Raw genomic sequence first — 24,750 nt, forward strand, 5'->3', positions numbered from 1 at the left:
GTAAGATACATTTTACACAACTTTCCTCATCAATACCGTCACAATATACACTACAGAAGAAGAGGCTGTACTCAGCAAAAGATTAAAAAACAACATTCAAGCTCCAATTGACCAAGAGAAGCTCATCACACAAATTGCAGCCATCACCTTTGAGAGCAAAAACAAGTTTCAACCATCACCTTCAAGAAGCAACATGACAGAATAGCTACCTGCCACAAAATCTCCCAGCATATACGAAAAGAGAATGGGGACTCACATATGACTTAAACACTAATACCTAAAGATCCAACAGCGAGGATACATAAAGAGATTAAACAACTCTCAAGTAACAATTAAACATCTCTCAAATAACATATAATTCCTACTCATCATTCATGATGCTAGAAACATTGTAGCAATAAGCATACAAGCACACTGCATTAAGTCAGAAACAAAATGAGACTCCAATCAGGCGTGTAATGAGCCGTAGGAGCAGCCCAGCATTCAAATTCAACAAAAGGATCTTCACAAATCTTGAAGAAACATACACATTCAATAATATCAGAACATTTAGAAACACAGCAGAATTCACACAACATGTACAGGGTGTTTCAAAAATGACCGGTATATTTGAAACGGCAATAAAAACTAAACGAGCAGCGATAGAAATACACCGTTTGTTGCAATATGCTTGGGACAACAGTACATTTTCAGGCAGACAAACTTTCGAAATTACAGTAGTTACAATTGTCAACAACAGATGGCGCTGCGGTCTGGGAAACTCTATAGTACAATATTTTCCACATATCCACCATGCGTAGCAATAATATGGCGTAGTCTCTGAATGAAATTACCCGAAACCTTTGACAACGTGTCTGGCGGAATAGCTTCACATGCAGATGAGATGTACTGCTTCAGCTGTTCAATTGTTTCTGGATTCTGGCGATACACCTGGTCTTTCAAGTGTCCCCACAGAAAGAAGTCACAGGGGTTCATGCCTGGCGAATAGGGAGGCCAATCCATGCCGCCCCCTGTATGTTTCGCATAGCCCAAAGCAATCACACTATCATCGAAATATTCATTCAGGAAATTGAAGACGTCGGCCGTACGATGTGGCCGGGCGCCATCTTGCATAAACCACGAGGTGTTCGCAGTGTCGTTTAAGTCAGTTTGTACCGCCACAAATTCACGAACAATGTCCAGATAGCGTGATGCAGTAATCGTTTCGGATCTGAAAAATGGGCCAATGATTCCTTTGGAAGAAATGGCGGCCCAGACCAGTACTTTTTGAGGATGCAGGGAAGATGGGACTGCAACATGGGGCTTTTCGGTTCCCCATATGCGCCAGTTCTGTTTATTGACGAAGCCATCCAGGTAAAAATAAGCATCGTCAGTAAACCAAATGCTGTGCCCACATGCATATCGTCGTCATCAATCCTGTGCACTATATTGTTAGCGAATGTCTCTCGTGCAGCAATGGTGGCTCTGAGGGGTTGCTGCGTTTGAATTTTGTATGGATAGAGGTGTAAACTCTGGCGCACGAGACGATACGTGGACGTTGGCGTCATTTGGACCGCAGCTGCAACACGGCGAACGGAAACCCGAGGCCGCTGTCGAATCACCTGCTGCACTAGCTGCGCGTTGCCCTCTGTGGTTGCCGTACGCGGTCGCCCTACCCTTCCAGCACGTTCATCCGTCACGTTCCCAGTCCGTTGAAATTTTTCAAACAGATCCTTTATTGTATCGCTTTTCGGTCCTTTGGTTACATTAAACCTCCATTGAAAACTTCGGCTTGTTGCAACAACACTGTGTTCTAGGCGGTGGAATTCCAACACCAGAAAAATCCTCTGTTCTAAGGAATAAACCATGTTGTCCACAGCACACTTGCACGTTGTGAACAGCACACGCTTACAGCAGAAAGACGACATACAGAATGGCGCACCCACAGACTGCATTGTCTTCTATATCTTTCACATCACTTGCAGCGCCATCTGTTGTTGAAAATTGTAACTACTGTAATTTCGAAAGTTTGTCCGCCTGAAAATGTACTGCTGTCCCAAGCATATTGCAACAAACGGTGTATTTCTGTTGCTGCTCGTTTAGTTTTTATTGCCGTTTCAAATAAATCGGTCATTTTTGAAACACCCTGTAAAAAAATACAAGTTCCTGATGCAGCCACACTTGCCTTAATTAACAAACAAAACATTTATTTCTTTGAACCAATACATCCTACACCACAATGTCAACCTACAAAAGCACAAAAAAAGAAATTGTTTCTACTCATGTTACGGAATTAATGGGCCTGTTGGGATACACACTTTAACACAACTATTTCAAATTCAAAAATAAGTTCTAAAAACAGATGGCTTAGCAATGGGATCAAACTATTACTAATACTACTAGATACAGGGAGACAATTATTCACCTATATGAAATAAGATCGCCACAACTTCTAAATGGTTAGCCTTAAGACATTCAAACTGGATGGTTGGGCTAGATGGGAATTTGTATCTGCACGCATGGTTTGGTTTAGTGACAGAGCCCACTTTCATTTGGACAGGTTCATCAATAAGCAACATTGGTGCATCTGGGGGGGGGGGGGGGGGGAGACTGACAATCAGCATTTCATGATTGGGAGGTTTCTTCGCCTTCAACTGGTGACTGTGTGGTGTGCAACATCCAGTCATGAAATAATTGGTGTGATACTCCTTGATGGCACGGTGACTACCGAACGGTACGTGAAGGTTTGGAAGATGATTTCATCCCCATTATTCAAAGTGACCCTGATTTCAATGTGTCGTTCATGTAAGACGAAGCTCAACCCCATTGAAGCAGGAGAGTGATGTCCTGGAGGAGCACTTTGGGTACCCACAAGTCACTGGCATGGACCTCAATTGGCTGCCATATTCTCCAGATCTGAATACATTGACTCCTTTGCTGAAAACAGCCATGAAGGTAGTCACCCATAGTACCAATGTTTTGACACTTCAGTGGGTCATGCAGAATTTCACTATTCATCTGTGCCACACCATCACCAATGATGGCAGACTGATTGAACATGTCATAACCTACATCCAAATATCCGTAGCGACATTTACATGTTGAATAAAGTGTGTGCATAGCGTAGTATGTAGCTATTTTATGTTTCTTTCATGTATTTCAATAATTGTCATCCTGTATGTACAGGGTGTACAGCCTACATGGACGAGGAACAAAAATTCCCGGGTATCCCGGTTTGAAATACACTTTCTCCCGGATGAAAATACGCTTCTTCCATGTTAAGTAACAGTATACTTCCTCGGAACGGTAAGCAGGGTGTATACGTAGACGAGGAAAAAAAAATCCCAGATCTTTCCCGGTATTCACGGCTAAAAATAACTTTCTCCCAGATGAAAATGCACTTTTTCCGTGTTAAGTAACAGCATACTTTTCCTCAGAACTGTAAAACTTATCAATCCTTTCAATGGTTGTGGTTTTATACACCGGCGTAGAATTTCCCGGGACTTTGCAAAACGAAACTCAGTTGAAAAAAACACGTTTTGGAAAGTTGTCTGCTGTGCAGCGACATGTACACTGCATATTTTCGGATTACGAAATTATCAGCGGATGACAGCGGATATTCAGAGCATAGGACACGTGATGTAGTCAGCCAATAGCAACATCACTGTTAAGTAGCGCGAACACACAAATAGGAAAAGTTAATGGTTTAAATTAATATACATAGTATCGCTATAAGAAAAGCTTTCACGTATAATATTGGTCTCCAAGATTAATAAGCTGCAAGAGAAGCTAAGCTGTCACATATAATGTTGATCATCTTTGCGCGTGTTACGCTGTAAGATACATCACACAAAGGTGCCAGTAAACTTTTTAACAAAGACATAAATGCCTGATCTTCTGGGCTCGAAAATATTCTAAATGGTCGTCCTCAAAGAATTTATTTTTGTAGGGGAGTCAAACGCTCTGTGATTCAAGAAATTCGTCGGACATTTGTGAGGAGAGTTCTTTTTGTTTATAAGGAAATTTACTTTGAAAGTAACGCTTTTCAAACAACCATTCGGAATATTTTCCCGCAGTCTGTTAGAAATAGATTCGTTTCAGCAGTTGTCAGAAAGCACCAGATAACAGGCCCGCAGGAGGACCGTACGTTCGTACGTGTAAAACATTAAAAGATCTTACATTATGTCATAAAAGAAACAAGACATTAGAGGACATTTCAAGAGCATGGGAATTATGTGAACCACACAAACTCATAATTCGGCTTAAAGTGCACATTCGTATGTCCAGATACAGGTATAAATTTTCTTGCAGTACCAGTGCTGTGTTATCTCATGTTTGGTTCTTTATTATGGCATAATGCCATACGAGCTAGAAGATGAAAACGTGGACTTGAAATGCATCAAACACTTGAAACTAGCCAATAGTGTAGAATTAAACACTTCGTTCCATATAAATTGACTGCCTCAGCAAAAAAGGTTAATAAAAGCAAAATTTCTTTAACAAACCGACAAAAAACTTCATTGTTCTGCAAGGTGATTGACTCTTGACTGCCGGAAAGGTGGAAACAAAATAAAATCTCAAACTAATAACATATTTTAGCCTTCCGTAACTATGTGAATGTATTTTAATTCACTTGATAGCTACCGGCCACAGAAATCCGTCTTGTTTTCATTTGACGTGAGAGCAATAAACGAAGAGGAAACAGCAAAACGGTAACATGGATCACGTGGCAACTACCAAGTCCCCACTACAACTCCGACTGCTCTGTGCATCAGGTCCGAACCTGGACAATATTAGATAGTGGCGCTCCCCCTCCCTCGACCGTTTGACGTAGGACGCCAAAAATTTAAAAAATCTACTTTTCAAAATATCTTCATTTTGTGGCGCACATCTTTCTGAAGAGTCTGATACATAAAACATGTATGTTCGAGGGGATGTAAGACATGTTATTTGCTCTTAAGTGTGCCAAAGTGCAGTGCCACGCCTCCTCACACAGCATTCTTCCATCGCACGTCTCTGTATTTCGCTCTGTGGAATTCAAACGTGTAATATTTTGTAATGGGTGCCATCAAACTATAGTCAAACCAGTGGAAATTAAAATACCCTGTGCTGCCTCTCCTGCACCCAGTCGGCCTGTATGACACCCTGCCCCCCTCTAAAAAAAATCTCGCAATTAATACTGGATGGGATTATTAATACTGGATGGGATTATTTGTAACCCCCAGAACAAGAACTCTTCAGAAAATTTGCAGTCTCTACTGCATATTGGCTGATAACTTGCTGTTTTGTGGGACATAAAATTAAATATAGGATACATAAAACGAGTAAAGTCAAGAAACAAGCAAGACAGTACACATTTCTTCAATCCATAAGCCCTTGCCTTTTTTTTTCCTCTCTAATCTTGCCACAGCTTTATATGGCATACTTTCCTTTCTGGCAAAGAATCTATTACCAAAGTTCGTCATTGTTTTGCTACATGGAAAATGTCGTTGTCTAATACTAGAAAAGCTGTTAGTAAAATAGTTCCCAAGACTAGTGTGGTTTCTCGATCTGACTGCGTGTATTTTGTCACTGCTAGATAAAACGAAATAGGCCTGCTTCGTATTGCAGCGATTGTTACACACACCAAATAAACGAGACTGTTTTGGCACAAATGGTCATTTTCATAACATGACATAATATAATTCACGGAAGTACCAATATCGATTGTCTATTAGGCCTACTACTAGCAAAAAGTTTTATGTTAGGAAATAGTTTCACATTTCATTCATACTCTCTAGCTTCTGAAGCATGAGATCGAAAAGCAGTAGTACGAAATTTTTATATAAATTCTTGCGTAATTTGTGTGAGGCCCCGTTTCTTCTCCTTCTTCGTTCTAACAATCTTGTGTCACTTATTCTGTAACTATTCCTGACAGTGTCAGAGCTTATTCTCTGGTTAACTTCACTAACCCTGCCACAGTCACCGGTTTAGTTATCCCGCATTTACACTCGGTCGCAAAAGTAATCGGACAGCACGTAACCGCGCATAATTTTGCAGTTTGCCGCATGAACAAATACACAAATTGCACTTTGTAATGTATTTGGAACTCCGGGTATGATATCGCAACGTGAAACACGCGTCAAATACGAGGAATTGTTGTTGGACATGTGTCTGTTACGTAACATTTCCTGAAAAGGGGCATGGGAAGGTGCGACAAATGTATTCGGACAAAGGCGGCCAACATGAGAGAATTAGTCATTCCGAGACGCACAGAGGGTGAAGCGACTGCAGAGTGTCCGACGTTTCGGCGAGACGATATCGACGACTAAACACGTATAGCGAGCCTGTGCAGCTCGACGCTGTTACGCAGTGGGAAGTGTTCTACGTTCCAGCAAAGGCAACTTTTCGTTTATCATCATGCGAAGGGGAAAACCTGCAGGGAAATTGCCGCAGTAGTGAACCTGAAGAAAAGTACAGTTCACGACATTATTAAACGGTTCGAGAAAGAAGACCGATTGGAATTCCGTTGCAGTACTGGATGGCCACGGACATATTCACAGAGATATGAACGTGTGATTGTGCGAGAGGTACAACAGAATCCGAAAATATCTGCCACACGATTTGTAAGCGAGGTGGGGGGAGACCTCGGTATAAAAGTTCATCCCGAAACCGTGCGGAGAGTACTACGACGATCGCAGTACCACAGTCGAGTGGCAAGGCGAAGGCCATTCATAAATGCAGTGAACCAGAAGAAACGTATGCAGTTTGCGAGGGAATACGCCGAATACGATCAGGCTTGGTGGAATCGGGTGATATTTTGCGACGAATGTAAATTTACATTATGGCAAAGCGACGCAAAGGCAAACGTGTGGCGAAAGACCAATGAACAGCTGAATCCCAGGAACCTGAAACCAACACTAAAGTTTGGAGGTGGGAGCATCATGGTGTGGGGACGCATGTCCGGCAATGGTGTGGGTGATTTAGTGTTCATTGATGATACGATGAACAAGGAAGCGTATTTGAATATACTGCGAGGACATTTGAAACAAGTGCACGACATTTAGGTATTGCGAACAACTTTCATTTTTTATCAGGATAATGATCCCAAGCATACCGCGCATATTGTACAAATGTGGTTGCTCTTCAATTGCCCGAAAGTACTGCACCCCCCCTCCCCAATCACCAGACCTTAACCCAATCGAACATTTGTGTGATAAATTGAAACGGACCCTTCGCGCGGACATCTATACGAAGGAGACCTAGAAAGAGAAACTGCGTAAAGAATGGGCGATTATAGGCCCAGATTTCACGAAAACTCGTAGAAAGTATGCCTAGTAGATTAGAGGAGGTACTGAAAATGAAAGGTGGACCCACAAGGTATTGACATTTTCGTCGTACAACTTTTGAACATTTATTGGATAGTGTACGAATACTTTTGTAGTAGCAGGGTGTGCAGGATGTTTCATTTTTGTTGTTAATTTTTCTGTTATTTATGTTATGGAAACGAAATAATACAATAATTCTTTTGTAATTAATGTTGTTATGCATATATATTGCTAATAAATATGTTTGGGTTTCATAGTGTTTCTCGCGTACTCATTGTGAAACTTCCCACTGTCCGAATACTTTTGCGACTGAGTGTATTCCTCGGTTAGGCGTTATTTAGCGGCTAGCTTGGGACTGTATAACTGGCCCTTTAGTAGTATAGCGGTCTGGCCAAAAATTTTCTGTCAAAATTTCATTTCCTTAGATACACGGAGAAGAGAATGCGTAAACTTTGTTGCCTGTTATCCCTGTTAGTCGTTTATTTCCACTCTGGTATATAGAATTCGCTAGTAATTATAAAAACACTGATCATTTGCAAACCCAGTCAACCACATAAACAGCGATTGGCATTCATTTACCCGTACAGCTTTATTCCGATCAGCTCGTAAAGCCCCGTCCCCTTTTGTCTGCAGGTAAGTTTATTTCTGGATGCGACGGGGATTCCCCTGGCAGAGGTGTCACGTACACTACGCACGCATTCAGAAATCAACTTAGAATTTGATCAAAAACCAACAGGGATGCGTTCAAAATTATATGAGTAATGGACAGAGCAACGTGCGCTGGATGCTAGACGCTTTGTGAAACAAGGTCTTTTCCCTCGATAATATGGAGTTGCCCCCGCCCCCTAGCTCCGGGCCTGTTGCGCATACGTGAATCTGGCAGCTTAGTCGCACCGATAAAATTTTTCAGTATAGCATCTGGCTACTTGCCGCTGTTGCTTATACAGCTAACTGCCACACTTCCGTAGCCAGAAGCGACTCAACTGCGCATGAGCTCGCTCGCAAGCGCTCAAACGAATCTAATATAAACAGTTGTGACGTCAAGCTCATAGGAGGCAATTTGTTGTTTTGAAACACATGCATAGTCTTCCTAAAGCCTTTGACACATTTTGCTGTTGGCAGACGCTTGTATGACCACTGTGTTTTGTTGTTGTATATTGTGCATTTCCTTTGCAACTTAAGTTTTATTTTGGTTTTTTTTTTTCTTTCGTCCGTGTTTTATTGCTGTAGCATTATTCTGCAGTAGCGAGATACGGTAACATTATTTGTTAGAGTATTGGTTCTTACCAGTCAAGGTTACAAAAATTTAATTGGAAACTAAAACAATGTCAAATTCCCGAAATTCTAAAAAATTTCCGGGTTTTTCCCGGATGAGAAAATTCGCGGGTTTTTTCCGGATCTCCTGGTTGTCCCGGGTCGTATACACCCTGAATGTAGATGACACAATCATTTTAATCAATGGGACAACAGATGATATCAGTGAGGCAAACCAACTGTTGAACAGCTCCCTTGCATAAAATGAAGTTCACAGATGAACTTTCAGCAGGTGACAGAATAAACTTTTCAGACATCATTAGAATAATGAATAACATACACCAATTGAAATTTATCAGAAACCCATCCCAACTCCACAGCCCCTCCTGTCGACCAACAACCCACAACATGGCAGCATTGCCATATTGCTCTGTTGACAAAACAAAGTAATTCAACTGCCACTCTGAAGATAAATGTAAAGAAGAAACTCAAATAATAAAGCAGACAACCATTGCAAATGATTATAACAACTCCATGGCAGACACCCAAGACACTCAATAGTGACAAAACAATCACAGCACAAAAATTGAACACAATATCCATTATTCCATGAAACTCCATTTCTGGATAATATTTCTAATCAGATTGCCAACGCCTTCAAATGAAAAGCCATAGTTATATCTTTCACCACTGACAATACAGAAGTTACCTCATAACAGCGTACATGAAATTTACTGCACCATACTGGTAAGTAGAAAATTCAATGTTTGGATGGGGGCCTTTCTATGTAGGTCATACAAGCAGATTGTATGAGATTAAATTCAAAGAACACATGACAGCAGTAAAAAACCAAAAATACCACACATCATGTCAGCTATCCACACAATTGCACGAAACAAAACACCATGCCAACAACAAACGTATCAGCATCCTACATATCCAACACAAAGGCAAAAATCTTGTTCTTGAGAAACACTAAGTATACAACCACCAAAGAAAACAACCTGAGTCCATCATAATGAAAAAAGAATAATTAATTTTACAATAGTGTAATCTCCATTTTAACAGCCAGCCTATTATTAAATTTGCAATGCATTTGTGTGTGTGTGTGTGTGTGTGTGTGTGTGTGTGTGTGTTAGCTCCCATGAAGATCATTGTCTGAAAGGTCAGCAGCATTTTCAATCTTGTCTATGTGCTCGTTGATCACTTGATCTAAACTAAATGGCGACAGGTCAGTGTCACTCTTTCCAGTACTTGTATTTTACATGGACTTTCCATTAATATATTTAACATGTGAGATGTGCTTCTATATGTATTCCTTGATAAACTTAGCAAAAACACGATTCAATGTAAGGACACAATTTTATTATTTGTTTGAAATTACATAAAAGCTTTTGTATGGTTTCAACTGTTTGCCTCAAACTAGTCATATCTGTTCAGATCTGTCTGTGACGAACAAGTTTTGACACTATACTAATATGTTTCTGTCATCAATAAATACTGGACATTCTGCTTATCAAGCAAGACTAGACCCAACATACAACCTTATGGGACATCATGTTTTATGTTTGCAAACTTTAAAGAGATTAGGTTCACCTGGTGTGGTTTGGAAATAAGACACTTTCTTTGCAGAATGTACCACTACAGCCATGCAACATATAGAACATTAATATAATACTATTTGCAAAGGACCTATTTCACTCTTTTTTTATGAACTGGAACAAATGTGCAGTTATTTATGTTATTCATTTAGCTTGTAACTTAATGAAAGTATACTACTGTGAGCTACATTTCATTTTTTGATTTCGCGTAGTTGCCCAATATGCGAACATGCTACGTAAAGTTGTCTGTGCAAGAAACACGGCTAATTCTACGCCACAAAACTGAACTGTTAGCTCTTGTGCTGTATCGACAGTCATGCTGTACACTAATGTTACAGAAAACTGGAGCCTCTTAAAGGTGAATGTTAAATCAACTGAAATGAGTGGAATTCGTGATGTGAACACTAACTTGTCTTTTTCTTTTCCATTTAATAATCTCCATTTCTACAATGTTACTATCTTTTTTGCAAGGGTATACTAAGAACATCGCATATTTATGAATTCTGTTGGAAAGTTTACACTTTCTTCTTTGCCCATCATTTACCAATGGGTTGAAATATTTCTCTACCCTCAGGTGTCATATTGTATATGCTACGGTGCAAAGTCAAGCACCAGCACGCAAGTCGGGAATGATAGAGAACAGATGGCTGGGAGAAGACGTCAGCCAATCACACGCTGACCGACCCCTCTCCAGGACAATAATGCAAGAGCAGCGGCCCTATCTGAAGAGGACATAAGTTCTGTGACTGACTGGTGATGGCTCAGTTCAATAGCAGCATCAACTCTAGTTACTTCGCTTGTACTCCCTATGTAGCACAGACTTGGAATTGCTTATACTGAAGAAGATTTATTACTTCATATGTCGCCATTTGCTTGTGACACATCTGTGCAATTGTAAAGGTTTAGTACTGTAACTTTCTCATTGTAAAAAAAAGTCATTAATATGACTTGTTTTAATGTTTGTCTCGTTAACCGTGCAAGCAGGCTTCCTACACACCACATATTTGGCGACAAGGCATATGAAGAACCAACACAACAACCTGTTCATTTTTCGCATCTAGAACCTGGCTGGCTGCCACAACTTTGTTTTTCATGGGCTCTTCTGTTTTGCTGGTGCCGTAATTCTACTTTTGTCTTATCTCTGCAGGGGTGTGTTTACACGTTTTAACAGTGGTTTTTTGTAATCAGTGTTTTCAGGTGGAAGTTGCAGAAATTTTCTTTGCTTGTGTGCTTAATTCTATTGCTTGCATGTTCTGTTTATTGAATTTGTCTATTCCAAAATGAGCAACCCACCTCTCCCACCCCTTGCTAAGGCACCTCCGTTGCAAGCGATAGATGCAACACGGCTAACATAGGTGTTTCAGTTTCAGACGCAGCAGATCTCAACTCTACTAAATACAGTCCAGCAGTTACTGGTAAGTGCTGTGCACCCAACAGAACAACAAGCAATACCTGTAGCTCCAATTGGTATACCGCCTTTTTGCCAGTTTAATGAAAAAGAAGAGGGATGGCTCGAGTGATTGCAACAGTATGAAGTGCACATAATTGCTCATGAAGTATCAGGTACTGTGAAAGTACATTACTTTTTGTCAACTGTAGGAAGAGCAGTCTTTCGCCTCATTCAGAAATTGTTCCCTAAAGCAACTCCAAGTAAACTTTCCTATGATCAGGATGTAGATTCACTAACTATTATGACCAACAAGGGAAAGTTTTGCTAGCTAGCTACCAATTCTTTCATTGCAAGATAAGGTCAGAACAAATTTATCACAATTGGATAACAGATCTGAGGAAATGCAAAATAAAATGTGCTTGTGGTGCTTGATGATGTGATGTCGCGTGATGCGATCGTGTACAATGTAACTGATGACAGACTTAGAAGAACGGATTCTGAAACAGTCAGATCCATCATTTCATCACATAGTGCAAATTCTAAATCGGTATGATTTAAGTGCCGTAGTGACCGATAAATTTGGGCAGCCACCAATTTGTAACGTTGAGTCATCCCTTATTCATGACTGGCTCAGCAGGCAGCAACACCAAACATGTGCCAAGCCGGTTAAACTGTTCTCCAAACATGCAAAATAGAATTAAGTCATGCCCTTGGTGCTATTCATGGCACAAAGGCCAAGAGTGCCCATCCAGACAAGCACAGTGTTACGCTTGTGGCAAGAAAGATCACATAAAATCCGTATGTTTGCAACGGATCAAACATAAGAATTATGACCATTCACAAAAATCTAGTCACACGGTCCATGTAATCAATGCAGTGTCTTCAAAGCCTGCTGCAGGCATTAGCAAAACTAGGAAGTGAAGTTTCCTCAGTGCTATGACAGTCCAACAATCTTTTCGCTCATTTGCATATTAGTGGAAAATGAGTGAAATTTCCGTTGCAAACAGGTGCCCCTGCTACATTGGTGAATCTTAACACACATGAACTGTTGTGCTCTCCACGTCTGTCTAAAACTAGCACACACCTGATAGCTTATAATGGACAACACATTCCCATTCACGGAAAATGTACTTTGCCTGCCATGTATGGCTCACATACACAAACTGTGACTTTCACTGTGCTACAATCACGCAAATGTGTGAACATATTTGGCCTTGATTCATTTGGTTCTCACATTCAGGACAATGTGTCAGTGACTGCAGTCAGTGTCAAAGACAGCGTAGCTAGTTTGTAGAAAGAATTCCCTCAACTGAAGTTTAGGCAAGGCTAACAATCGTGTTGCACATATTACCGTAAAAGACAATGCTCAGCCGAAATTTTGCTGGGCCAGAAGTGTTCCCATTGCATTACAAAACAAAGTGGCTACTGAACATCTTTAACTGCAAGATGCTGGAGCTATTGCACCCATCCAAGCCAGTCAATGGGCAGATCTTCTGGTTTTGCTCCCCAAAACTTTAGGTCATTCACCTCTGTGTTGACTTCAAGTCCACAGTCAACCCACAAACTGTGATTGATATTTACCCCTTGCCACACCCAGAGGATCTCACGGATAGATTAGGTGCTGGTCGCTACTTTTCAAAAATTGGTTTGTGCGATTCATATCTTCAAATACCACTAGATGAAGAATCTCAAATCGTGTGCGTTGTGAACACTCATTTGGGCTTGTTTAAATATTTGTGTTTGCCTTTTGGCAGTGCTTCCACACCTGCCATTTTCCAATGGTATTTGGAACAGCTGACTGCTCAAGTACCAAACTATTTGGACGATATTGTCATAGCAGTTCATAAACATGAAGAACACATTGCAAATTTGTGTGCTTTGTTTCACGTGTTATCTGATGCACAACTAAAGTGTAGAAATTTTTAAATCTGAGTTGCAGTATCTTGATCATGTCAAACAGTCAAGGTGTACATCCTCTTCAGTCACATTTAATAGTGATATGTGATCTGCCAGTTCCTTTGCAGTCAGTCTTAGGGAAAATGAACTATTGTATTCGGTTCATACTGAATGCAGCACAAATTTCAGCTCCATTGCATCGCAAGAACGTCTCCTTTGTTTGGACAGATGAGTGTCACGAAACTTTTCAAAAACTTAAAAATGCATTGCTCGATGATTGATGCTTGGTTCACTTTGAACCTGACAATCCAGTTTTGTTGCAAGCCGACACTTCCTCTTACAGAATCGGTGCAGTGCTTTTGCACAGAATTGGTGATAAAGACAGGCCTATTGCTTTCGCATCAAAAGTGTTGTCCACAGCTCAGTGTAACTATTCACAAATAGAGAAAGAGGCACTGGCTATTGTGTATTGTGTCACCATTTCCACCACTAATTGTATTGCAGAAAATTCTACTTAGTAACGGATCAAAAGCCATTGAAGGCCTTGTTTCATCTGATTAAGCCGGTTCCTGTACGAACTGCCCAAAAATTGCAAAGGTGGGCTTTGTTGTTATCTCAATAGAGTATGAGACTGTATTGTCCGACAGCTCAACATAGTAATGCAGACGCACTTTCACATCTTCCGATTGGCCCTGATACAGACTTTGACGCATCTGCTGCACCTTGTCACATTGATGCTCAGGATTCTGAATTGCTTCAATCCTTTCCTATAAATTTTGGAAAATTGCACAGAAGTTGATTCAGATTTGAACATTTTGCTAAGCTACATTTGCACAGGTTGGTCTCGTTCCTCGCATAGCATAAAGAACTCCGTAGTGCACCGACATTTGCACGTCGGCATACCCTTGCTATATAGCATGGTGTGATTCTTGTTCAAAATGACAGTGGACAGGTGTGTTGATGCTGCTCAAAACTTTGAAAAGAGAATTGTTGCAGTTACTTCACCAAGGACACTAGGAGATTGTTCATACAAAACAATTAGTGCATCAACACTGTACTTGGTAGGGTATGGACACCCAAACAGGAACAGACGATATCACAGTGTCATGCATGTGCAGAAAATCCATATGCTCTGCCACAAAAATTCTCTGCTTGGCCTAAGTCACAATCACCAAAGCAATGTGTGCACATAGACTTTGTGGGACCTTTTTGGAACACTCAGTGTTGGATTGTGGGAGACTTTTATAGTAAGTTTCCTTATGCTGTGCCAATGAACTCGACGTCACATAGCACAGTTCAAGCGTTGTCCTCTGTTTTTTGCCTCTAAGGTTTGCCCGAAGTCATAGTGTCGGGCTATGGCTGTCAGTTCAGTTAAATGAATTTGAAACATTTTGTGAATGTAATGGCATACAACATCTAACTAGAGCACTGTTCCATTCACAGTCAAACAGCAAAGCGAAACGTTTTGTCAGAACCTTCCAGCAACAGATGGCCAAACACCACAGACACCAGGGATCAAGCATTGCAACTGTTTCTCACCTCCTATCGTTCACGTCCACGACGTGGGCCATTGCCAGTGGAATTGCTTCACAACCACTGTCATCGGACACTGCTCCACCATCCTCAGCATCCAGCACTGAAGGAAGGCTGCAAGTATTATTTTGCGCCGCATGATATTGTGTTATTAGGGTCTTTAGTGGCAGCAGATGGTGAGCGACATCCTTCGACAACTTGGTGCATGCATGAATCTCATTTCTGGCCCAGGCGAACTGCGCCACCGACATTACAATCAAATTCACCCCAGTCATGTGCACGGTGATCCTTCTGTATCTCTTCCTCAAGATTCATGGATCCTGGGACAGCAAGGCCACAACAGCTGCCAGAGGGTGTCACGACAACACCATGGGACGACCCCACGGAGATGGAGCCTTCACATCCTCCACCTCCTCTCATCCTGCCGATGGAGTCGGACCCGCCCACGCCGCAGCAGGTGACGCCTTCTATATCTGGCTATGCGCCTCAGGAAGTGGAAGCATAGCCTTCCGGGCGTTTTCTGGGGGACATTTCCACCACAACGAAGGCCAGATGGCGGGGTATGTGCGAACAGAAGTCTGACGTCTCCTGGAGCCACAGCTTCCGGTTACTCAGTGTCCATGCTCCTCCCTTCCCTCCCGTAGTCGTGCTTCTTGTACGATGACGGTCTGTCACATTGGAGGGCAGGAAAGTTATGGCATAAAGTCAAGTGCCCTTGTGCCTGTAGGGAGAAGAGACGGCTGTGAGAAGACGCCAGCCAATCACACGTTGACCAACCCCTCTCCAGAACGACAACGTGACAGCAGCAGCTCCTATGTGAAGAGGACATAAGCGCCGCGACTGACTGGTTACGGCCCAGTTCAATAGCAGCATCAACTTTAGTTACTTCGCTTGTACTCTCTATGTGTCACAGACTTTGAATTCTTTATACAGAAGAAGATTTGTTATTTCAAATATCGCTCTTCACTTGCGACAAATCTGTATAATTGCAAAAGTTAAGTACTGTAATTTTCATATTGTAATAAAACTCATTAATACGACTTGTTTGCATATTTGTCTAGTGAACTGAATAAGTAGACTTCCTAGGCACCACACTACATTCACTGATAGATGAAATACATCATTTTTTGATCTTAGAATGGTTTGCACGCACAACCATTCTTTGTTCATGTAGTTTTCCTTGATAAGTGGATACACATTTTTTATTTGTTCCTCTGTCTTTACTACAATGCACAACCCATTGGTTAAGATGATCGTTTCAGGCTAAGGACAAATGCGATATGTGCCGTTACCAAATTTTATTCTTGAAAATTCAAGACTATTCATAAAAGCTTGAGAATATTATAAAATAAGCTCAATTTTCCCCTTTGAAAAATACAGTGATTTGATAGCTGACATCTTGGTCATTAGCACAATATGATACAACCACTTCAAACAGTCATATCTCTACAACCACAACTGCATCGACACAACTACTACAGCGTAAAACAAGGGAACCAAGGGTAACACTCAATACAAAAACCAGTGATTGGGGGTGGGTGGTTTTGGAGGTATTGTTAACTTCACCCACAAACACTCTAACTTGATTTAAAACTGTCAAGTGTCATTTTGTGACCTATACATACATCCAGAGACATGGATAATGTTACGGAAAATGCAATATAAATGATCTTATTTATCAGTTTCGCATAGGTTTGTTAAGGAAATCATACACCACTTTCTCTGTAAGTAAGTGACAGCAAAAGGGCTGAACAAATAGGTGGAAGTCGGCAAAGGACATTTCTGCTTGTTGCCAACCTTAGCCACTAAACAACACGCCAAAGTACTGTAGTAGCCACTGTGAATACAATATTGATTCCAGTGTGTTGGCTCTACTGTGAGAAAGAGGCACGGAGAGATGACTTTCAAATCAGTACATGGCTTTAAGATTTAAAACAGCAGCACAGATAATGTTTTAGTCACTGATCCTTAAATCCCATGCTCACAGCATCAAGAGAGCAGCTGATATTGGAACGAATAATAAACGATCACATATAAAATTGTTTCTTGTCTTCCAGACATAACATTCAATTCTAACACATTACTTTTTACATACTGCTTTAAAAAAAAGGTCAGAACTACTGCTTCTTAGCAATCTATTTTTGAAGGCAGTATGTAAAAGTAATGTCTTAGAACTGAATATCATGTATCGAAGACAAAGAGTTTATATTTGGTCACTTATTATTAGTTCCAATTTCAGCTACCACTCTTATTGAGGTGAGCATGGATTTTGATGATCAGCGAATAAAAAAATTTGCTGTGCTGCTGTCTCCATTCGTTTTATTTCATATATGGTAGTCATGTGATGCCCTAGGCAGCAACAGTTGTTTTGCTTAGTGTCAGCCCTTAAGACGATCTTGGGAGTTATATACCCTGGCTTCAAAGAGGATTCCAACATTTTCCACACTATCTACAACAACCTAGTAAACAATGTCAGTACCACACTAAAGCTGTTGTGTGATGCTGCAGATGTATACAAGGATCCATCATATGAATATTGTTAGCAAATCCTGATACAGAGTTGCAGATGATTAAAGCTCGACCTTCAGTACACAATGCAGCATATTAGATGACACTCTTCCGAGTAATTAATTTATTAATGGATGTAAGTACTGGAGGAGAGGAAGGGAGTGGGGAATAAACAGTAAAGGGGCTTGAATACAGTTGGCAGATTGAAATGTAGACTGGGAGAGTGGCATCAAAACTATCTTCAGACTGAAGATTACGGCATTGCGGCATGCATAAACTGGTGAAAAGATTCAGTACTGTTTGATTATACCATCATAGACCATCACCAGTAGAATAGTAATAACAAACTAATTTGTAAGCTGTGCTTTTACATACCAATCCAGAAGGGTGATCTGTATCTCAACATATTCTTACCTACGAATAATACTTGTGGCCAAAAAAAATGATAAAACTATTTATTATGTGGGCAGCACAACTACTGTGTGGAATTATTGTTTTATTTGCATGTGGAGAACAAGACCAAGAGACAATGTGCACCTTCAAGATGGGACGGCAATCACAGTAACTTCACAAGGGAATTACTAGGGCGTGTGTGTGAATCTCCAGTCTACGTTGAAGAAGCCTGCCATCCAAATGTAGGAAAAGATGACAATGGCTGTATTGATACTGACAGGGGGACCACATCTACTCATCACAAACAATTTTATCCAAATTTTTTGTGTATGTTGGGGTTTGGCCAGAAATTGAAGTGACAGAAATGGGAGTTCGAGATGACCAAGCATCTAGAAAAAATAAAATTTTTGGATCGGGTCAAGAGAGAGGCGAGACATTTATGTTGAGGTAGTTACCAGCCAGCAGTTGGTGCAGCAGAAAGATTACTGAATGGTGTGTGTGGTTTGAGGTACTGAATGGTAACCAGAGAATCACGGGGACAAGCCGCTTTGCGTAAACATTTTTTTTTTTATTTATTTTTTTATAAGTCATTTATCTTACACGAAGAGCCACCCTCCACTTTTTCATATCCCCCCCCCCCCCCCTCCTGCAAATCTACTTCTTTGGATCAAATCAACTTATTGTCGCACATACTGTGATAAAACTTACACTACTTTCTCTTGTATTTTACTTCCAATTTAAATATGTTCTTCAGTTATTACTGCAGAACTTTCTGGTGTGATCAGACTGTTTTCAATCACATCAGTGCTTCTCTATAAATTTTATTGCCAGTACATTTCCGGTCAACTCAATATTTTCACCACATCCACACTGTGTTCGCACAATTCTCTCAAAAAATTCACATTGTATGGCCATAGCTAGCCTTGTCACCAGGCCATAGCTAGCCTTGTCACCAACCCCTCTGATATCATCTGCACTGGGAACATAAAGTTTATATGCAACTGCTCAAAGATCAAAATGAAACTAATGGAATACAAATTTCAATCCTTTCTTGGAAAGTTATTTGAAGAGTACTCCTGAACACTGTAAACACAATCTTCTGTCTCAAATATTACTTTGCCTTTTCTTTTCAGGCATTTTATAAAAATATTAATAAATAATACACTGAGCACTATTCTGGTTTAATATCAGTATAAGTGAAGTAATAGTTGAAAATTATAAAGGAAAAAAAATAGTTTTAGTGTGAGGATCTTTTTCCAATGATAATTCTGATATCCTGTTTTGTGGCCACATGTTACACCACTGCTTGTTAACGCATTGAACGATCTGCTGCGAAACACCAACAAATCCAGCAGCTTCACACACTGTATGGCCATGGCCAAACATGAATGCCTCTTTTACCCTCTCTGTCACAGCCTCTTGAAACATAAATGTCTCACTCATCACTACTTCCTTATGCTCGCATAGAGGCAGTGGGCACACAGTCAAGCACACAATTTGTTAGTTGTGCCAACTGTAAAGCTTAATGAACCAGCTATGCATGCACCCTGGTGTGATCCATTTTCCCCCCCCCTTATGAGATTATTACAAAGGCAAGTACACTACGAATGTATTTAGTACAGCTTAGTAAACAAAAAAATATGTATTGATCTGTGTAAGCAAGCCTACTGCTTACCAGCAGCTGAGTCACACCTTTTTTGTTTGAGAGATATCTAATACAGATTGTTTTCATCTTGAGCTTCTGACCATCGCGAAGCAGTACCTTAACATGTAAATGCCTCCAAAGCAGCCAGCATATTTTCATCTTCATTTTCTCGACCACTAGTTGAAATGCTGGAGGCATCAGTGACGATGTTAATCATTTTGCTACCCTGCATGATTTGGTGCCCTGGATCTACAGCATCAACACTCATCCATCCTTGAATATTGTGTTCAACGTATTCTTGGCTATTGAGTTGTTTTAGCATATTGGGCATTTCAGATATACCACCTCACCTCTCACCATGGATAACGCAGGACGGGCTTCATTTTAGGACAAAGGGCAGGTGTGTTTGCTTAGAGTTATCATCGCTAACAGAGAAAGCAACAATGCATGAAAAACTGCAGACACCAATGTGGTATGCACGAATAATGTATCTGTCAGGACAGTGCGGTGAAACATCATGGTAATGGGCTATGGGAGTAAAAACCAACGTGATTGCCTTTGCTAACTGCATGACATTGCTTGCAGCACCCCTCCTCAGCTCGTGACCATATCGATTGGATGCTAGACTGGAAAACTGTGGCCTGGTCAGATGAGTTCTGATTTCAAATGGTAGGAGCTGATGGTAGTGTTCAGGTGTGGTGCAGATCCCACAAAGCCATTGACTCAAGTTGTCAAGAAGGCACTGTGCAAGCTGTTGCTCCATATTGTTGTTGGTTGTGTTTACAAGGAATGGACAGCGTCCTCTGGTCCAACTGAACTAATCATTCATGGGAAATAGTTATGTTCAGCTATTTGGAGATCATTTGCAGCCATCTTTGGACTTCAAGTTCCCAAACAACAATTGAATTTTTATGGACGGCAATGCGCCAAGTCACAGGCCACAACTAATAGGTTTGAGGAACATTCTTGAGAGGCCAAGAAAATGATTTGACTGCCCAACATTAATAGGACAATCAAGAAGTCACTAGTTCATGAGCAAAATCCTGTACCAGCAACATTTTTTTAAATTACAGATGGCTATACAGCAGCACAGCTCAATATCTCTGCACAGGATTTCCAACGACTTGAGTTCATGCCATGTCAAACTGCTCCACTATGCCAGGCAAAAGGAGGTCCAACATGATATTACGAGGTACCCCACGACTTCTGTCAACTCAGTATACTCGTGTTGAATACTGAATGCCATTTATCTTTACTGTAATTAATGTAATGCAAAATATGTAGATTGTTTGGTTAGATGGAAGAGGGAGCCTCTTGGTCCTAATACTGCCAAGTTCAATTAATGATTCTGCACAAACTCTAAGATGAATCAAGAACACATTGAGGCTTAAACCATGTGACATATCTTATGTACAAAACATTGCAGAATATCAGAAATTTAGCCATATATGAAAGCAAATCAACCATCATTTTTCCTACTCTGCATCTGCTAAGGGATAGGTGTTAGAGCACAGTGGTAAAATGATACTATAGTGCAAGATCACGAGTAGGGTCAGAGAAATATGTGGAAACATGAAAAGCCAGGGATCTACTTATGTATGGTGGAAGAAAGTATGTAGGTGCCTTCCACGTTACATATCCAGATTAACTGAAGCATTTAATACTGCTTTGTCACCTCACAACCTAACTGTAACCTAGGCCTCTGACTATCCTGCAGATCAGTATGTCACTGCATCTATGACGTTCTGTGAATTCATTGGCTATGCTAACTCTCAACCAAACTACCGCCTTCCAACCTTGATTAGACCTCAGGCTACACTATGGAATAGAGTGACAGCACAACATATAGACCCAAAGAAAATACTGTCAGTGTTCTGCCCAGTTTCTGTTTTCGAAATTATGATATCATAAGCCACATAATCATAATGCTACTTGACAAACCCACCAATTGACAATGGTGGGTTCAGCTGACCCACATACTCTTACAATGCCTGACTTTGGGCAAAAATTAATGACACTGCAATGGCACTGAAGGATTACCACATTGCAGTCATCTAGTGCATTGATGAACACAACAATAATGATGATGTCAGTATAAATATAAATAAGAAGAAACTCAAGACTGGCACAGTAAAGGTAGACCTGCACAGAGATATTAAAATTGTGAAAAAGAAATTACAAACTAATTCGTATCAACCTACTTCATCACAATACAAATGTAACATGTGTCAAGTTGTCACAGAATTTCAATTCCGAGACTAACCTGGGAAACAGTAAACAGTCGAATATTTTAAATGAAACCAGTAAATTCATCAAACCTAAGAGCAGTGGGTAGTGTTTGAACTACTGCACAATGTTTAACTGAATTTCCTTTTGGACTGATCATGGAAAACATCCAGATGAAGGTTTTACAGCATGTAGTTTGTGTTGGTACACTGAAGTTAAATTTAAAATAACACTGTCATCAAGATTTTATAGAATCCTCAAGATGCTGCTCTATGGCAGTTTCACCACCAACAATTCATTAGACACCCAGGATACTTACAATAAAACAGCATATAATGTTGGGAACGTGAGTAAACATGGCAAAGTATGATAAATATGGTGCAAATTTGACATTTAGGTGAGCTATAGGTCAATCTTCCATCTTCCAATCTAACCTAGGCATAGTTCTACACCACATATCGGTCACTGCAACCAATATTTCAGGGGAGAGGGGGGGGGGGGGGGGGGGAAAGAGCCCAACCATGATATGATGCAGTACTAAATGTAAGATGGCACAGGCAACATGCAGAAAACGATTTCTGGAGTTTCCAGATTTATTATATGTTAATCATTCTACATACAACGGTGTTATTTATATTTTATCTTAAAGACACATGAATGATCTTTATTTACTACAAATACCTGTAGATCTTATTGAAATACTAAGTTACCGATCAGTACAGCTACTGGAACAACAGCATATTAGAGGTACACTTCAAAGAAGAATACATGGAGCTACAATTTGCTCAGCCTAATGATACCTGAATGGTAAATTAGGCTTACATAGGTGGCATAGATCTTTGGTACAGTGTGTAAGATATAAAAGTATGGACAACATATTAAAAGAAATATGCTTTCAGTTTACTCAAATATAAAAACTGCACACTGGAAATAAGAAACTCTTAAGCCCAACATGTCAGAAAACACAAGAAGCCACAAGAGATACACGCTACATACGATTATAATAGTCTCACACATTCTGTAATGCCCGACAGAAAAAGTGTAATAAGTTTAGAAATTAAATATATCTATAAATCGATATTTGGGTAAAGACGTGTCATGCCTCACTTCCATGGAAGCAATAACAAAATATATAGTATTGACATCACTTACACAATACGAAAGAAAAGTCCCAGAGTTTCACTTAAAAAAATCGACCACGGCTAATAGATGCTTTTTTTCCAGCACTCAATTTGTTGGTCAATGAATGGTGAGGATTATATCCCAAGCTGAGAAAATCATGCAGTTTGAACCCCAAAATCACATTTGTTTTTATCTCATTCTAATACACAATAGCCAATAAATAAACGATTTTATCTTACATTATGGCGTTTCTTTCAGAGCAATAACCGCCCACTTGTTTGCTGTATACGGCTTCTCTTGCGTTCTTAGCTGAGTATTTTTCTGTGTGTTCCCCCTCTCGCCTTTCCATCATAAAAAAAAAGCAGGGCACAAAACATTCACGTCTAAGATAACTGAAATGATGAAAAGTACTATTCCTTGTTGCCTCTACGTAAGGGAGCGAGGAACAGCTTATAGCATGTTTACAACCGCGATAACACACGCTCGCCACATTTAGCGTTCACGTCAGGAACAAATGATTTGCACATGGTAACTCTAATTGAGGTACTTTTAAGTACAAGGAGGCTTCTCTGGGCCTTTCGACGTATCCCAAGGTTTTAGTCATGGTACATTCAAGCAGTTTATTCGTGAAAAACTAAAATATCCAATTTTGACACTTCCAGCGTTTCACATTCCCAGTCTTCAGTTGAAAACTAGTAAAGGGTAGTGTATGTGAAGACATATCAGTATCCACTATTAAGCGATCTAATGCAATCATACAGAAAACATCAACTACAAATATCACTAGTCGGCGAAATTGGTTGAAACTACTACGCATAACATGCATCCATGAACACTTCGCTTCTGTTTAGTCGTATACACATAATGACATAAGCCATGCCATGAGATACTGAGACCCCTGCGCTATCCGCAGATCGTTTCCGTAAAATAAGCGTTCTTGTTTAATGTGATATCACTGTGTAGAAGTTATTTTAAAAATAATCGGAGCAAACACTTACTTAGTATAAAATCCCTTCCGCTAAACATTCAAAAAACAAAACACACACACCCCAAGATGCTTTGCAAAGATTACAACCTACATAGACTACGCGATATTCAAAGACGGCGAAATTCTATAACTATGTTTTTGGTACTCGATCTCTGTGATTGTTTGCATCTTATTAGTAGAGCTATTAGTAGATGCTGTTCGAGCAGTTAACGTCACAGTCGGGGAAATCTCGGGCACTATTCGAACTTTTGATCGCTCTGCGATGTAGTGATTTTTTTTTGTTACTATCACAACGACTTGTCTTAGACGGCACATACATTGCATCCGGAAGTCGTCCCATCCGAACCAGTCTGGTGAAGAGCGATAAACGCGCCCCAGCGACGTCCGACGTGAATGCCTACACAGTACACTGGATCCGAGCCATTCGGCAACGGCGCGCAGCTGCCGCACGTGGGACGCCGGCTGCCAGCTGCCCTCGCATAAACACCGGAAGAGATTACACTGAGCGTCAACCCACTGTACTGTCGTCATTCATGAGTTTCCGCACTGGACGTAGTTACACACTATAGGTCAGCAGTTGCAGTTGTTGAGAAGCGATCATGAGTGATTCGGATGATGATTTTTTGCGTTGGCTGCTGCTGGACGAGAACGTTCGCCTTAAACGACGGAGGAAAAGGGGTTAGATGCATCGTTTTATTGAAAACAGATCGGCAGGGGAATTTTTTTACAACTTGCCAGTCACTACGAAATTTTCCAGACAAGTTCAAAGACTACCACACCATGTTTATAGAAAAGTTTGACTGTATACTTGAACGCATAAGAGACGATATAACTGGCCATTCCAACTTCAGGGAATGTATCACTCCAGAAGAAAAACTACCACAATTAGATAAGCATCTAAAAATAAC

At 40.5% G+C, this 24,750-nt stretch overlaps 1 protein-coding gene across 2 annotated transcripts in view; it reads right to left on the reverse strand.

The window, feature by feature from the left end:
- LOC126293475 (uncharacterized) overlaps positions 1-24,391 on the reverse strand; it is a 282,060-nt gene extending 257,669 nt beyond the window's left edge. Inside the window, exon 1 of one of the 2 annotated variants that reach the window (XM_049986718.1) lies at positions 24,160-24,391. The gene's annotated coding sequence lies outside the window, so the exon portion shown is untranslated. Of the gene's footprint in view, positions 1-23,852; positions 23,977-24,159 lie in introns of those variants that run through there. The other variant, XM_049986717.1, reaches the window with a different exon arrangement.
- Positions 24,392-24,750: the final 359 nt, after the last annotated feature.

Source organism: Schistocerca gregaria, chromosome 10 (assembly GCF_023897955.1).
Source record: "Schistocerca gregaria isolate iqSchGreg1 chromosome 10, iqSchGreg1.2, whole genome shotgun sequence".
Classification (NCBI taxonomy): domain Eukaryota; kingdom Metazoa; phylum Arthropoda; class Insecta; order Orthoptera; family Acrididae; genus Schistocerca; species Schistocerca gregaria.